The sequence below is a fragment of the Nylanderia fulva genome, unplaced genomic scaffold (genome assembly GCF_048542155.1).
Source record: "Nylanderia fulva isolate GAGA-0341 unplaced genomic scaffold, ASM4854215v1 Scaffold175, whole genome shotgun sequence".
In the NCBI taxonomy this organism is placed as follows: domain Eukaryota; kingdom Metazoa; phylum Arthropoda; class Insecta; order Hymenoptera; family Formicidae; genus Nylanderia; species Nylanderia fulva.
Genome location: NW_028190001.1, coordinates 175,701 through 193,938, shown reverse-complemented (window position 1 = coordinate 193,938; position 18,238 = coordinate 175,701). Strand labels below are relative to the sequence as shown.

Genomic DNA, 18,238 nt, shown 5'->3' with positions numbered 1-18,238 from the left:
AGCGAATTAGAACATAGAGTAAGTGAATCAAAGAAAGAAAGCGATAAGAGAAAAATGAATAAGGAGGAAAAGAATGGTAGTGAAGAGAATAGTAGAGATAGGATGGTTGAGGAAGGGGGAAAGAAGGGAGATGAGGAGGAAGTAAAAAAGAAGGCAGGGAGGCCGAGAAGAGTAGATGAGTTAGCAAAAGAGAAGAGGAGCAGTATGGGATGTATAGAGGATTTCTTGAAAAGGAAAAGGGAAGAAGGGGGAGAGGAGGATAAGGATGAAGAGGAAAGAAGTCTGAGAAGGAGCAAAAAAACAGAAAGGCTGAACAGAGAAGTAGGGGGGATAGAAAAGGAGGAGTTAAAGAGGATGATGGAGGAGATAGGAAAGAAGATTACAGAGAAGTTGGGTGAGGAAATAAGAAAATTGAAGATTGAAATATGGAAAAAGGAGGGGGGAATGGAGAGAAGAAAGAAAAGAAATGGGAAAAAAGATAGAAAGACTGGAGGAAAGGGTGATAGAGTTGGAGGCAAGAATAGAGAAGAGAAGTAAAAAGGAAGAAAGAGAAAGAGAGGGGGGAGAAGGAGGGAGTAGTAAGGGGTTAGGTGAGTCAATAATGGGGAAAATGAGAGACATAGGAAAGAAGTTAGAGTGGAAAGAGAGAGAAGAAGAAAGAAGGAATAACATCGTGATAAGAAGAATAGAAGAAGGGAAGGAAGATATAAAAGAAAGAGTGGAGAAAATAATGAAAGAAATAGGAGCGAAAACGGAAATAGAATGGATAAGAAGGTTGAAAGGAAAGGAGGGAAAGGAAGGAGAAATGGTGGTTGTAAGACTAGGCAGCAAAAACAAAAGAGACAGGTAATGGAAAAAAAGAGTCTGTTAAGAGGAAAGAGGGTGAGGATAGAGGACGACCTAACATGGGAGGAAAGAAAGATGAAATGGAGAATAATGGAAATTGCGGAGGAAGAAAAGAGGAAAGGGAACAAGGTGTGGACAAACTACGGTAGGATAAAAATCAATGATGTTTGGTGGAAATGGGAAGAGGAAGAAAGAGTGCTCAAGAACTGGAAAGGAGAAATTAGAGAAGGAATGGAGAAAATGGAGGTGGAAGAGGGGGGCATGAAGACAAGAATGGAGGAAAAAAAGGGATAGAAGAGGGGAGAAAAGAAGAAGGAAGGAAAGGAGAAGGGAAGAAGAGTAGTAAGAAGAGAAAGGAGGAGGGAGAAAGGGAGACGGAGATAGAAAGAAGAAAGGAGCAAGAGAGAAAGGAAAAAGGAGAAGTAAGAGAGGAATGGAAGATAGGTTTTTGGAATGTGGCAGGGTTGAAAAACAAGGAAGAAAAATTCTGGAAGGAAATAGAGGATTGGGAGGTAGTGGTGATGATGGAAACATGGATAGAGGAAAAGGGGTGGGAGGCGATTAAAAAGAGGTTACCGAAAGGATATAGATGAGAGAAGCAAGCAGCAAAGAAGAGAAAGAAGAAAGGAAGACCGATGGGGGGAATGATCATGGGGGTAAAGGAGGAGAGGGGAAGGATAAAAGTATCAGGAATGGGAGAAAAGGCGGAGAGAATAATGATGGCGGATTTAGAGGTAGGAAGAGAGAAGTGGAGGGTAATAGGTATATACATTAACGGAGACATAGAAAGGAAAATGGAGGAAATGAAGGAATGGATGGAAGAGAAAGAAGAAGACAAATGGACGATTTTAGGAGGAGATTTCAACGCAAGGACAGGTAGAAGGGGGGGAGTGATAGGAGGAGAGGAGGAAGAGGAAAGAAGATCGAAGGACAAGAAGGTAAATGAGGATGGGAGGAAGTTGATAAAAGAGCTAGAAGAAGTGGGATGGGGAATTTTTAACGGAGGGATTAGAGGGGATAGGGAGGGGGAGTACACATATACAGGAGGAAGAGGGGAATCGGTGATAGACTATGTGGTGGGAGAGGATAGAGTAAAGGAAAAGATAAAGAGAATGGAGGTGGGAGATAACATAGAGTCGGACCATCACCCTTTGATTGTAACGTTAGAAAGAAGAGGAGATGCTGAAAAGGGGAAAAGGAAGGAAGGAAAAGGAATAAGAAAAAAGGGGAGATGGACGAAGAGGGGAGGAGAAAAAATAAGAGAGGAAATAGAATGGGGAGAGGGGTGGAAAGAGGGAATAGAAGAGGAGCTAGAGGAAAAAATAGGAAGGATAGAAGAGGAATTGAGAGAAGGAGAAAAAGAGAGTGGAGAAGGAAAAAAGAAAGGGTGGTGGGATGAGGAATGTGAGGAGAAGAGGAAAGAAGTGAGGAGAAAGCTAAGGGAATGGAGGAAGAAAGGAGGAGGAGGAGAAGGATACAGAAAAGAAAGGGCAGAATATAAGCTAATGTGTAAAGGAAAAAGGGAGGAGGAGAGGATAAGATGGTACAAGGAAGCGATAGAGGCAAGAACAGAAGGAGAGGTATGGAAAATTATAAACAGGGAAAGGAAGAAGAGAGAAGGAGTGAATGAGGAGATAAAAGCGGAGGAGTGGAAGGAATATTTCATGGACTTATTGGGAGGGGTAGAGGTTAAAGTTGTAAGAGGAGGAAAAGAGAAAAGGGAGAGGCATGAGGAGCAGGAGATAAGCAGGGGGGAAGTAAAGAGGATATTGGGAAAATTGAAGAAAGGAAAAGCAGCGGGGGAGGATGGGATACCGAGTGAGGTATGGAAATATGGAGGAGAGAGGGTAGAAGAGTGGGTATGGGAAATGTGCAACAGAGTCTGGAGAGGGGAAGGATGGCCGGAGAGGTGGAAAGAGGGGATAATAGTACCACTGTTAAAAAAGGGAACGGGAAATAGGGTGGAAAACTACAGAGGGGTGACTTTGATGCCAACGTTATATAAGGTGTATGTGGGGATTCTAACAGAAAGGTTAAAGGAGGAAATAGAGAGGGGGAATATGTTGCCGGAGAGTCAAACAGGCTTTAGGAAGGGAATGGGGGTGATTGACAGTATATATGTGCTAAACTACCTGATCAATAAAAAAGTGAAGAAGAAGGGAGGTAAGGTAGTAGCGGCCTTCATAGATCTGAAGGCGGCGTTTGACTCAGTGGATAGGGAGGTGTTAATGGAGGCGATGAGGAAGAGGGGGGTAAGAGAAGGGTTAAGTAGTAGGATAGAAGAGGTATACAAGGAAACGAGGAGTAAAGTAAGAGCGGGGAAGGAGGAAGGAGAAAACTTCTGGACGGCAAGGGGTGTGAGGCAAGGTTGTCCAATGAGCCCACACTTGTTCAATTTGTTGATAGCGGATATAGAGGAAGTGCTGAAAAAAGGAGGCTGGGGAGGAGTAAAGTTGGGAGGGGAAAAAGTGCACTGCTTGGCATATGCGGATGACATGGTGTTGTTGGCGGAGGAGGAGGAGGGGATGATACATATGTTGGGGAAAATGGAAAATTACATGGATAAAAAAAAGGCTAGAGGTAAATGTGGATAAGATAAAACGTATACCCATGATAGTATTTTTCTCGTACAAAAATAATTAGAGTAAATTAAATTAATCATAAAAGATTAAAAATTAATTAAAGAATTTAAACTTATATTTTATATAATAATAATAAAACATTTTATTACGTCAAACCGTCGTGAAATAATTAAATAAAATTTGCTAGTTACGTCGAAGTCAAGTTTTCTAAGCTTATAAAACATTTTATTAAAAAACAGATTCAATAAATATAAGTATATATATAACATGTACTTATATTTATTGAATCTGTTTTTTAATAAAATGTTTTATAAGCTTAGAAAACTTGACTTCGACGTAACTAGCAAATTTTATTTAATTATTTCACGACGGTTTGACGTAATAAAATGTTTTATTATTATTATATAAAATATAAGTTTAAATTCTTTAATTAATTTTTAATCTTTTATGATTAATTTAATTTACTCTAATTATTTTTGTACGAGAAAAATACTATCATGGGTATACGTTTTATAATTAATTTAATATATTTGTGTTTAAAAATTATATATATTTTATAAGTTAACTTCGGCTCGTATACAATTAAAATATGTGATATAATAAAAGGCCAACTTAACGAGCTTATATGATATTAATTGAAAAAATTTTTTATTAATTTACTTCATAATATACAAAAGATAAGATAAACGTTTCGACTGCACGACAGTCTTTTTCAATATCATGCTAATATGTCAATAATTAATTTGGTCATTTCGACCTTATTATAAATACAACATTTATGAGACTATCGTATGACGAACGCAGTACAAAAATCATGCTTGTTGGCTTGAGTTGGAGCGTCAGATTTATGTATGTCATGCTGTTATATTATGTAACGACACTGTGAACAAATTAATATATCCGCTCAAATATTACATTTTAGTTATTTAATAAATAGTATTAACTTACTTTTTTGTCACGAACATAACACTTTTTTTAAAAAAATTATTTCTTTTTACTTAACATAATCACAATGTGTACTTTTTTAAAAAACAAATCGATATCTGTATCTCACAATGTCGGCGCGCTGTATATATACCCAATTTTTAAGATGACGTAGACAATTTTTTTAGAATATCAAAATAAGAACCGTCAAGACGCGGATATATTAATTTGTTCACAGTGTCGTTACATAATATAACAGCATGACATACATAAATCTGACGCTCCAACTCAAGCCAACAAGCATGATTTTTGTACTGCGTTCGTCATGCGATAGTCTCATAAATGTTGTATTTATAATAAGGGTGGAAGGGGAAGAGGAGGAAGGAGGTATGAGGAGAATGTGTGAAAGTATGAATGAGGTGTTGGGGAATGTATGGGGAACTGGAAGCCGAGGCGAAGCGAGGAATAGGTTAGGGACAGCTCTTTCTCTCTCTTAATTAGTAAATAGGTAGATTAAGTTAGAGATAAGATAATTGTAAGATAGATGTAAGAGTAGAATGTAAGAGTAGTCTATAAGTTAAGATTGTAAGAAATTTGTAAGGTTTGGGTACGCTCCTCAAAAGCGCCTTTAATCCCTGAGGGGGCAAATAAAGTATTGAATTGAATTGAAATTGGGTATACGTTTTATAATTAATTTAATATATTTGTGTTTAAAAATTATATTTGACCTTTAATTTTAATTTTTATTTTATTAAAATTAATAATTAACATATATACTAAATTGCGAATTATATGGATGAAAAAAATCCCCATTATGTGTGTAAGAGATTTCGGAACTCTTTGCTAAAAAATAATTAAAATTAAAAGTCAAATATAATTTTTAAACACTTTAATATTATTAAGAATATATAATTCGGTTCCCGAAATATATTAATTCATTATAAAACGTATACGTGATATTATTTTTCTCACATAAAAATGACTAGAATAAATTAAATTAATTATTAAAAAACTAAAAAGTAATTAAACGACTTAGACTTAGATGATAATAATAATGAAACATTTTATTAAAAAAAGATTCAATAACTAGTAGGTCAAGTTATAATTTTTTATTTATTTATTTATAACATTATGAGCTATTAAGCTCATCATCTCGTTCGCTCTCTGTCTTGCTTTCATTCGGCAAGTCACAAACGATATATGATACTCGTATGTTCCTACTTCAACTCTCGAGAATCTGAAACAAACGAAACTCGTGTCTAATATACAGGGTGTCCGGTAACTAACAGACCAATGATTACAAATGGATTCTTTGGTCAATTTGGGAACGATTTTTCCTCAGCGAAAATGTCGAAAAAGGTCATCATTTTTTACAACTTTCCAATCTTTGTCATTATATATCTTTATAACTAAGCCTTAAATTAAAATTTTATTATAGTAAACTCTACCTGAAATTAACTGAAGAATGTAATTATGTTAGACTTTTAACTCCAAAACGTTTAGTTTTCAAAAAACCTATTTTTTTCAATCGCTTATAACTCGAAAATTATTGACTTCTCTACATTTTTGCTAAGGAAAAATCGTCTCCAAATTGGCCAGAGAATCCGCCCTTAATCATTGGTCCGTTAGTTACCGGACACCCTGTATATATTATATAAAAGTGTATAGCACGTCAGAAGCTTGTGAGCTTACAGCGATAAGTAAAAACAATTGCGTATTTATTTCATTGCGTTTATCTGTTTAAACGCGCGCTTTAATTTTTCCAACGTTTTTGCCTGTTTATATTTTAAAGGTCCTCTCTTCTAAAAATCTTGTTTTAAAGATCCTCTCCGCGAGCAAAATTCGAAAACATAAATTATTTAATATTTTTACTTTATTATTTGTAAATCCTCGGTAAATTCAAAATTTTTCTATTTGAAAATTATTAATTTTCTATTGACAATTAATTTTATCACAGACTTTACTCTTACTCCCATTGCACTTTCGTTTGCGGTTTTCAGTATATGATTTTTTATCGTAGTTACTGAAAATTATTATTGTGAATTATACTTGTGCAGTGATTTGAAGAATTTACAATTTCGTTGAAATTGTTGATTCTTCAAAAAAATTACGAGATTCGCGGAAATTGCGTGCTTTCTTGGCATTTTCCGTTCGCGGCAGGCGGTTTATTTTTGATTGTTGCAAGTGTTTTTTTTTTTTTTTTATTAAAATAGATAATAATAATGTGAAATAAATCACGATATTTGACAGATGTGCATATATATAGAAATTGTAATAATAATAATATTATATCATAAAATTGTAAATTGTTTCAATTTTTTATAGACTGCGATAAAAGATTTTACATTTGGATAAGAAACTGCGGTAAGTAAAAATATAAAATTCTTGAAAACGTACCAAAAATATTTGATAACGTAAAAAGGTGAACTTTGAAAAATAAGGAACTTAAAAATTGCACTAATAAATGGGCTATATGTGAGCCGTGCGCGGATGTAAGGTGTGTTATATCGAAATTTAATTAATAGAATTGAGAATTAATCCCAATTTTAAGTCTTACAAATGTCCAAGCTAATTTTTTGTACCTCGTGTACATTTTTGAAAGTTATATCGAAAAATTAAATTTCAATATGCGTCTTACATCTCACATTTCGCATACGGCTCACATATAGCCTATTTATCTCTTATACTTTATTTCAACCCTTATAGAAATTTATTACTAGTAACGCCAATTTATCAATTTTATTTCGAGTAATTAATCACTTTTATTTCGAATACTTAAATTACTGTATATTATAGTATTTTAAATACTCGAAATAAGTGATTAATTGGCATAGTGATAAATTTCTACAAGAGAATGAGGAGCCTTTAAATTCTTAATGTAAAAAATTTCAAGTAATTTTTTTTAATAAAATTTAATTAAAAATTTTTGAACACTGTGTTATATCACATTTAAAATCGTGATTATTTCAATAAAAAAACATTTTATGTGTAAAAAATATATTTTTTATATTTAATAAATTTTATATATATATATATATGCATATGTAAAATATTCTCTTTCTCCTCCTCTCTCTCTCTCTCTCTCTCTCACACACACACACACACACACCCACACACACAACGGGGGCCAAATCTCTCAAATTGGTCTCATGATCAATTAGCCTGGATTCGCACCAGGGGCAAAGTCTGTTGGTAATGTCAAACGAATTTAGCCTGGACTTGCACCAGGGGCAAAGTCTTTTGGTCGAGTCTACGAAATTTAGCACGGACTCGAACCATAGGCAAAGTCTTTTGGTTCAAGTCTACGAAATTTAGCACGGACTCGAACCAGGGGCAAAGTGTGTCGGTAAGGGGCAAAGTCTATCGCATGAAGATGGCGGTCTCTTCTTTAGGCAGGCCTTTGGCGATCTGTCTATTAATCTGTGATATAAGGCAATCAAAACAGACGGAACGGAACGCGCGGAAATGCGGGACCCTAGTAAAGTTTAGTTACTTTCTCTTCCGCGTTTCCGCGTTTCCGCGTTTCCGCGCGTCCATGTAATCGCACCCTGATTGGCTGCTGCAGCATGCTGCGTATGAAAAAGTACCTTCAGTCCTTTCGGCGTCCTTGAGGTATAGCCGGTGTAAGCAGGCCCCGCAAAAAATAGAGAGCCTTCTTTCTCCCTAGTCTAGACGTAAGAAAAGAGAAGAACCGTCGCCCGGATGAGACATCACAGTTGGTTTTTATATTTAAGGCTATTCTGCAATAGGTTGCAAATATCCTAGTTGTTTGTGGATAATTGCAGATTAACCAATCAGCTGACAAGTCGCTTTGCTCTGATTGCTCAATCGACAATTGTCAACTAGCAACGAGGATATTTGCAACCTATTGTAGAATGGCCCTTAAGATCGAGTTCTGTGAAGTTAGCCTATCAAAATTAGATTTTCGAAGTTTCAATAATTGAAATCAATAGTTGGTCTTTTATTGATCATTGTTGGTCATATTTTAGCTTTTGTTGGTTATTAGTTTGATTGTTATTAAAAAAATAAATATCAATGTTGATATCAATAAATATAAAGTTAGCCTACCTAAATATACAATTTTAATAGATTTTAATTAATTATACGTCAAATCAATAGGAAATCGATTGTTGGTCCCAATTATGTCTTTAGAAATAATTGTTGGTCGATTATTTACTAATTATAACAAAATAATTATTTTTCAATTGCTCACATATACTGCGCATGCGCATATATACTGCGCATGCTGTTTCCAACCATTAAGTTAGCTGTCTACAAATATATTATTCCGCGATTATATAGTCAAATATCTGTAAAATAAGAAATATTAATATAACAATTTAATTGTTTTTTATTTAGCAATAATAATTTTTTTTTTATTTTTAACTTGTAATAACCATAAATTTTCTAATAACTGATTTTCTCAACACAAAATTTATATCGTTAGTACAATTACTTAAAATCTTAATAAATACACTAAGACTAATTATAAATGTGTCAATTTAAACGTATTTGTATAAAATACCTGTTTCATCTAATTGTAGATTTTTCTGATCGCGGAATAATATATTTGTAGAGAGCTAACTTAATGGTTGGAAACAGCATGCGCAATGTATATGCGCATGCGCAGTATATGTGAGCAATTAAAAAATAATTATTTCTAAATACATAATTGGAACCAATAATCGATTTTCTATCGATTTGACGTATTATTAATTAAAATCTATTAAAATTGTATATTTAGGTAGGCTAACTTCACATTGATATTTATTTTTTTAATAACAATCAAACTAATAACCAACAAAAGCTAAAATATGACCAACAATAATCAATAAAAGACCAACTATTGATTTCAATTATTAAAACTTCGAAAATCTAATTTTGGTAGGCTAACTTCACAGTACTTTAAGATCGTCTTAAGACCTCGTTCAACCAGTCAAGAGATGCTATACGGCCATTTGATTGGTTGAACAATGGTCTTAAGACAATCTTAATATAAATGGCCGCATAGCATCTCTTGATTGGTTGAACGAGGTCTTAAGACGATCTTAAATATAAGAACGGACTATGAATACCGCCCTTAGTGATGGGCGATGTTCACTTGATGTTTAGAAAATTGAATATTTTCGGAACATCGATTATTTAAATCGATGTTTTTTATAATCAATGCGAGTAACAATCGATTAATAAAAAGTAATATCGATGTTTCTTAACATATATAACTTTGCTTCGAGAAATATATTTTTTTGTAGGTATATATTTGCAAGTAGATAACTTTAGAATCACAAAAACCGAGTTAAAATTATAAATCAAACAGCATTCAAACCATTACCACAAAGATCAACATCTCGGGAAAAAATTTTTTATATATAACAATATAAAATTATACATATAATCGCAAAATTATATGATATTTACAATGTCCATACATAATTAGATAAAAGTGCTTTTTATATATATAATTATATAAATTTATATATGCAATAAATATTTCTTCATATATATATATATATATATATATATATATATATATATATATTATAAATAATAATCCTTAAGGTTGCCAGTAATAATTAATAAAAAACCACTCCTCAATGTTTAAAGTCGACCAGACTGGCAATAATTTATTATAAATAATTATTTGAAATACAACAACGTTTCGGCTGTCATTGCAGCCCTTTTCAAGTACATCTATAAAAAGTTTAATCAAAATAATTATAATTTAATACACTTATTCGCAACAATTAATTATACATTTAAAAACAAAAATGTGTTACATACCAAATTTAAAACAGTAAATCAACTTCTATGTAAACTACCGACAATGTTAACGCTTGTTTTGATGAACAATGTAAGACTGACAGAAGTAAGCACATATTAAATAGATGTTAACTGTTCACAAGAATCTTAGTCACTAAGCGTTAAGAAGATAGAGACGAAACTAAATGTGTCTTTCGTAATTTAAATCGTCATAATAAAGTCAAATAAATAAAAATAAATAAATAGGTGGATATAAAAATAAAAATAAAATTAAAAGTAAAAATAAATATAAAACGACTTAAATAACGTCAAGAACACGATCATAAATCCCACTGAAATTCTCCGTATCTTTCTGTAAATTAATACTTTTTCCTTGTTTTTTTATGTAAAACATTTCTGCAATTTCTCTTTTGATTGAACTTTTTATAGATGTACTTGAAAAGGGCTGCAATGACAGCCGAAACGTTGTTGTATTTCAAATAATTATTTATAATAAATTATTGCCAGTCTGGTCGACTTTAAACATTGAGGAGTGGTTTTTTATAAATATATATGTTTCATATATAATTTGACGTGATTATATATATATATGAACCATTATAATTTACATATAAATTTAATAAAAATATGCAGTTCAGACATTGAAAACATTTTTCGTTTTTTAATAGAAGTGCCATTTCTCGACACTAGATGGACGAAAACTACAATACTTTCTCGCAGTCAAAAATCATCTACGACTTTATTTATTCGGTAGCGCAGCACGCGTACACATATCAATTTTATATTCATAATACATACATTTTTTGGATGTTTTTGTAGTAGGATTACTTAGTGAAAGTCCAAAATGAAAGATTTTTTTAGCTGTAAGATATAAGTAAGCGATATTCGACCTACGTAGACTAATTTTTTTTCTTCGAAGAACCAACAATTTCTTCCATGTGTATCAAGTACACTCTTTTCGATAAATTATCAAACACTTTTTGATAAGTTATAATATTTTTCATCAACTCAAACGCTTTCCTGTCTTTTCACTAAAGAACTATAGAATAATATTACTTCTTTCCATTTACATCAAAACTCAGATAAATCTCACTTCTGTCTTTCTTCAACATTCACGTTAAAGAAAGACAGACAGAACTAAGTAAGATTTATCTGAATTTTGATAGAAATGGAAAGTAACTATTTATTAATTACATTATTTGTATTATTTTTACTGATACATGTATGCTTTGAGAAACTCTCGGAGAATATATTTTGTGAAAGAAGAATATATATGTGGTATGAGGAAAAAAAAGTTTTATATTGTATAGAAGGAGAGAAAGAAAATAAAAAAATAAAAAAATGTCAAGCAAAATAGATATATATGTAGGTAATAAACACGCACAAGTATATTGAGAAGCACCTAAATTAAAAGTGTTATTTTTATTTCTGATACTAGATTGATAAATTCTATAGCATTTTCTTGTATATGTAAATGTTATCTCTAATTGTTATTTATTTTGTGTTGCATGTGAAAATTATATATGTTTCAAACAATTTTATGTCCATAAATTTTATACTTCTTGAAGTTTGGATTAATTACTGTGTGTGTATGTAAACGTACTTAAAATAAAATTTCTAGGTTCCTTTTTATAAAGATAAATGTATAGGTAACGTTACACATGTGTATTAGCATATTTATGCTATCACATTTTTTTTCGATAATACTGAAGGAGAGCTTCGTCCTCTACGATTTTGCCAAAACTTTACGATATTATGTATTGTTGTGCGTAAAACACGAATCTGTAAATTAAAATTGTCGCTCTTAAATAGAAAAAAAGTTACAGTGAGTTTCGTCTTTCTTCCTCTCGTAGGAGCAATCGGACTTTAATTAAAATAAATTCATATTATATTTCGCACACAAAAATCCACAATAATGTAAAGTTTCGCCAAAATCGGCGAGAATATTCACAAAATTACTCCCCAAAATTTAAATAAACAAATTCCTGAGATTCACCGATCTACAAATTCGCATTTCAGATATGAGCAGAGTTGTAACCTATAAAACATAAAAATAATACACGAAAATTACATAAAATAAAATTTAAAAAAATCGCTATTTCGAAAAATAAGAAAATCATATTATTTACATTTCGAGTTTCCTTTTCTAAAAAAAACGAAGTAGATTATCGCAAATAAATATATCATCGCTGGCTTTTCCGCGATTCTCATTTAATAAAATGTTTCAAGATTGTTACTTTCTTTTCTCGATTGCATCGAACTTTATTATTAATAATAATCGAATGCCGACGTTTAATGCAAGCGAGAAAAGAAATGCGAATACAATCTAAAAACACACGAAGGAGAATATGCTCGAACGTTCACCTTCGCAGTTTGTTCGTTAAAAAGTACACCCAGCTGGACAGAAATTCCGCGAATTCATCGACCAATCGCGAGCGAGGATCTCTTCGTTCCGATTGGTCGATCTTGCGCTTCTCCCAGACGAGTACATTTCCGAACTTACTTTTAATTGCGCGAAAACAAACCTTGGTCACGTGACCCTACAGTATCGTAGTAATATTAAAGAGAAAATAATAATAAAAAAATAATTAAAATATAATTAAAAAAAAATTATTAATAATAATATATTTTATGATATATTATTAATAATATTTAATAATATATTATAATATTTAATAATATTTAATATTTAATATTTATTAATGTATTATTATATTATTATATATATTATAATATATTATTAATCATTATTAATAATAAAAATTATTAAGTTAGCGCGAATATATAAACATTTACATATATCTACAGCATTTAGAACAGAATACTTTTAGTATCTATAATAAAATCTCAGTTTATTACCAAAAATCGTGTAGATATGTATAATAAATCTCTGAATTTCAGCCCCAATAAAAATCTATACAATATATCCATAAAAATCACCCATAAATAATATGATATAAAACAATAAAATAATAAAAAGGAAAGGGAGTTAAAAGGCGCGAGAAAGAGAAGGAAAAAAAAGAGAGAAGAACAGCAAAAGAAGATATAGAAACACACTCTAGAAAATAGAAGAGGCGCCGTTATTTTGGTATTTAGATTTCTTTTAGTTTCCTTTTTACTTACTTTAATTTTCGTGTATTTATTTCAGTTTGTTATATTCGTTCGCTAGGTTTATTTGTCAGGTTTATTTTATACTCTCCCTCTCTCTCTCTCTCTTATTCTCCTCTCTTTCTGTTTCTCTTCCCCCATCTCTTTCTCTCTCTCTTCTCGCTTCGAACCACTGGGATTCTCGGAAATCACTCGAGCGATCTTTTTTCTTCGGACAAGTGACGTCACGAAATACGCGTTGACATTCAAAATCTGCGAAGCTTCCGCGCGAGTTTCTTCGCGATTCCTCGTCGTCGAGTATATTTAGCGAAAGATAAAAAAAAAAAAATATATATATATATATATATATATTTATATATAAAAAAAATATATATATATATATATATATATTTTTTTTTTTTTCACGAGAAAAATATATATGCCGAAGCGGCCGATTTCCGGAATATAAAATACCTAGTGAAGCGTAATCAATTTTCTGGACCGAGTGAAGATATATAAATTAAGATACAGCGAAGCGGCCGGTTTTGAAGGATGAAATACAGAAAATCGCGGAAAAGTGGGTGTTGAAAAAACGATTAATAAATTTTCGCGAGTGTGCAAAAGTGCTTCGAAGTGATTACTACGAGGACGGAAGCGGAAGTTGGTCTCTCGCAGGAATAGTGGATGCACCGGATGCGAGGAATCCGGAAGTTTCAGACCGGAGAAGAAGAATCGTCGAATGTGAGTCGAAAAAAGTGTTCACTTCGTTTTTTTTTCTTTTTTTTTCTTTTTTTTGATAAAGCGATGGAAGAATATTCGACGCCTTTAAGTGTCGACCGGATTTTTCGTGGCAGAATAAACTCGATGTTTATAATTGCACTTTTATATTTGTTTTTCAGGCTCCGAACGATTTTTTGAATATAAATAAAATTTAATATAATTAAATATAATTAAAAATAAAATCGTTGAAAGTTATTCAAACTTAATATTGATACGATCTCGCGAACTTGATTAATTATTAGTATAATTAGCGGCTCTGTACTGAGAAATATATATTTGTGGGAAATTGCGTGATTATGCTGGATTTTTCGACCCAGCATTGTTATGCAATATTTTTATAATACTGTGGAATGCTGTAAAGAATATTACAGATTATATGTAATTTCATGTATGAATTATATTCTTATGTATTTTCGGGATCAAAAAATATTCCACTGAATACATGGAATTATACGTAGAAAATGTTACAGTAATGCTATAAAAAATATTAGAAACAAAATGAATAAATGCTCATAAAATACAGAGTTCTAATGAAGTAAAAGTACTAAGTTTCAAATTGGAAGTGATTTTCGCATAAAAATAATAATTTTCTCGATATTTTATATATATTTTTACATTATAATACGTATTTTCACTTTGAAAATATGGAAAAAAATGACAGTGATGATTAAGTAACTTTTTTTAAGTCTTGGACGAGTATATAATTTCCATGTAAAAGTACATGAATTTTTTTTAGCGTGCGTGGTTAATTAATTATCGTAAGAATCCGATCGCATTTATCGACGTCAATAATTATTCGAAGAAATTCTTTTTTTTTTATCGAAACGCGTCGTCGGAGATTGTGATTTATTTATTTATGATTTATTATTGCTGCTTTTGCTATATTAAACTCGATGTAAATAATATTTTTGTTTTCGAAAATATCAGTTGACAATTGATAATTATTAATAAAATTACTTTATATATTATTGTATTAAATTATTTTATTTTCTTAAATAAATATTATAATTAATTAAATATTATTTACAAATAATATATAATTAAATATTATAAATAATATAAATAAATATTATAATTAAATAAATATTATAATTAATTATATAGCGAGATTTAAAATAATTACTTCGAAGTTCATTATGTAATTTTCATGTTTCAAGAATCAATTAAAATCTTTAAGCTACATCATTTAATATCAGTCTTTTATTCAAAATCTTTCGATTTCTGTCGGACTTTGTAAAAATATCACCAAATAATCCTACTATAAGCACACATATAAATTTCACGTACTGTGACGTAAAATACGTACGCGGAATATTAAATTATATATAGGCATTTAAAAAAATAAAAAATAATAATTTCACAAATTTAATAATAAATTATTCGAACTTGATGTCGTCTAAAAAATTGTTTAAATGTCGCGGCTCTGTTTTTCATTCGCGTTTCGAACACATTGTAACAAAAATATGTAAAATTACACAAAAGCATATGTGAACTTACACGAATAATAAATGTGAAATTGCAATATAAATAATAAAATTGTATATATAAATTTTCATTATATATTCATCGCGCAATTTTACATTTACTATTTTCGTAATTCGACATATGTTCATGTAATATATTACATGTTTTTTTTACGGTGCAGGAAGATGTCGACTCTTCCCGACGATTTAAATATATACATATATATATCATATTCGGATCGAGAATAAAAGGTAACGATAAAAGCTCCAGGACGCATCAAACGTCAAATATAGATAATTGATTCCCGTATTTTTTCAAAATATATATTCGAATAATTGAATATTCCGAATGGAAACGGGATGTTCGGCGATAATTTCTCGCGAGTTGATAAATCGAATTTAATCGAGTGAAAAAATTTGTTTCGCGATAATTAATTAAAGAGGAATTGATTAAAGGGGATCGATCGATCGCGCGAGTATTAATTAATTAACGAGAAGAGACACTTTATTGTCGCTCGATTATTAGGTGTAATCAAATATTTGAACTTGATTATATTAATCTCAACTTTTCTAAAAATCGTCTAATAATCAAGTAACATTTTATTTTTGCTGTTTTTTTTCGCCGCCAAATTTTGCTCGCGCGAATCGGCCGATCTTCTTTAATTAGGAATTGATTAAAGGGGATCGATCGATCGCGCGAGTATTAATTAATTAACGAGAAGAGACACTTTATTGTCGCTCGATTATTAGGTGTAATCAAATAATTGAACTTGATTATATTAATCTCAACTTTTCTAAAAATCGTCAATAATCAAGTAACATTTTATTTTTGCTGTTTTTTCTCGCCGCCAAATTTTGCTCGCACGAAAATCGGCCGATCTTCTTTAATTAATTCCTTATTAATTATTGAGAAGATCGCGATAGATTTTTATATACTTGGTTTTTATTCGTTATATTTGTATGTGATGGGTGGGATGATTATTACTGGGAGTTTTGTATATATCATTTATTTTCTATTTATGAATGTAATTCGTTAAAACGATTCTCACGTGGGTTTTCCACTGTTTTTATTATGTCGAATCTTATGAGAAATATTTTTCATATTAGATGGATTACATAATGTGGCACTTTTTCATAATTAAATATCGTCTGTTTTTATTATTTATTTTACTACATTTGAGGTTTGTATCTATCAACTAATTTTATATCCATTTTGCGTATTTTCTGCGAGCCATTTTTAAATATAAATATAACAAATCGTATGTTTTTAGTATGAGAGAATTTTAATTATCAATTCTTTACTTACAATTAATATAATAATATCGTAATTAAGTGTGTAAATGTTTTCATAAACCATTCTTGATTGTCGAAGAAAGAAAAGAATCGACATTCTATTTATGTGTTTTACTAGACAAGCTTACTTTTAAAACCATGCACTATCTTATTCAAAAGTTTATAACTCCGTTAATTTAAAAATTTTTCCAGTAAAATTTGAAACATTTTCCGATATATTATATTTTCAGAAAATGCAAAATTAAATCAATTCTTGAATTCTCTATAATAGATTAACTTCTTAAGCTGTTAACTGTTTTTCCTATGAATTATGATAATTAGTGTGTGAAATTTCACGAAGCTTTATAATTAATTTTCCACAAGCAGAGGTAAGATTAAAACAATTCAGTGGTTTTTTATGCACACGCAATTATTTTTATATATTTTTAATATTTTAAATTTCTTTTTCATTTTATTATTTTATTGCCAGGGAAACTGATTCTATAAATCTCAAATTACTTTACGTGAGCAATCTTACAGATTTTCTCTAATTAATAATAATTATATAAATGCACAAATTTCTATAATTATTATTAAAAGTACCATTTTTCGATACTAAATGGACACATGATATAATGTTTTCTCGATATTAAAAATCATCATTTCTAGTATTTATTCTGCAACGCATCATCAAATGTTTAAAATGCATTTAGTTGCACCTGATGCAAGTTCAAACATAAACATTATTTTTTGTTTCATAGGTAGACCAGCATTAATATATTTCAATACAGCTATGTAATTTATTAATTAGGATTAAGACTGTGAAGAAATATATTACGTGTTTCATTTAAAATTTATGCTTATGAATGTATTTGATAATTTTTTTGTATCGAATATCCCTGCATGTATTTCATACCTGAACGTTTATAAAAGTTTATAGAAATGCATTATGCGCAAATCTTGCATAAAAGATCAACAAAAATCTAAATCCTTAATATTTATAATTATTGGAACGTCGCAAATAAATACAAACAATAATTTCCTTATTTTTCTTTCATACATCTGGATTTTTTCTTTTAGATTTCAAAGAATAAGAGTTAATATTTCTCACTACACACTATATATTTTTCTTTTTCCCATTGAAGTTTGCGAGAGCCCTTTTATTTTATATTATTGACTTTTGCACACATATAAAATATGCGTGACTGTCTACTTTAAAAATTCCGATTATACAGAATGATTACCTGAGTTTATCATTCTGCCGCTAGATGGCTAAAGTTGCGAGTGGTTTCTCGCATTTAATTTTCACGTGTATCACTACACACTATATATATATTTCTCTTTTTCCCATTGAAGTTTGCGAGAGCCCTTTTATTTTATATTATTGACTTTTGTACACATATAAAATATGCGTGACTGTCTACTTTAAAAATTCCGATTATACAGAATGATTACCTGAATTTATCATTTCTGCCGCTAGATGGCTAAAGTTGCGAGTGGTTTCTCGCATTTAATTTTCACGTG

At 30.7% G+C, this 18,238-nt stretch overlaps 1 long non-coding RNA gene across 1 annotated transcript; it reads right to left on the bottom strand.

Annotated features, from left to right (window-relative positions):
* Positions 1-5,390: 5,390 nt before the first annotated feature.
* LOC146723686 (uncharacterized) lies at positions 5,391-7,771 on the bottom strand. Its single transcript, XR_014924433.1, has 2 exons — positions 7,527-7,771; positions 5,391-5,589 (listed from the first exon to the last, which is right to left on the bottom strand). It is a non-coding gene; the product is annotated as an uncharacterized LOC146723686 (long non-coding RNA).
* Positions 7,772-18,238: the final 10,467 nt, after the last annotated feature.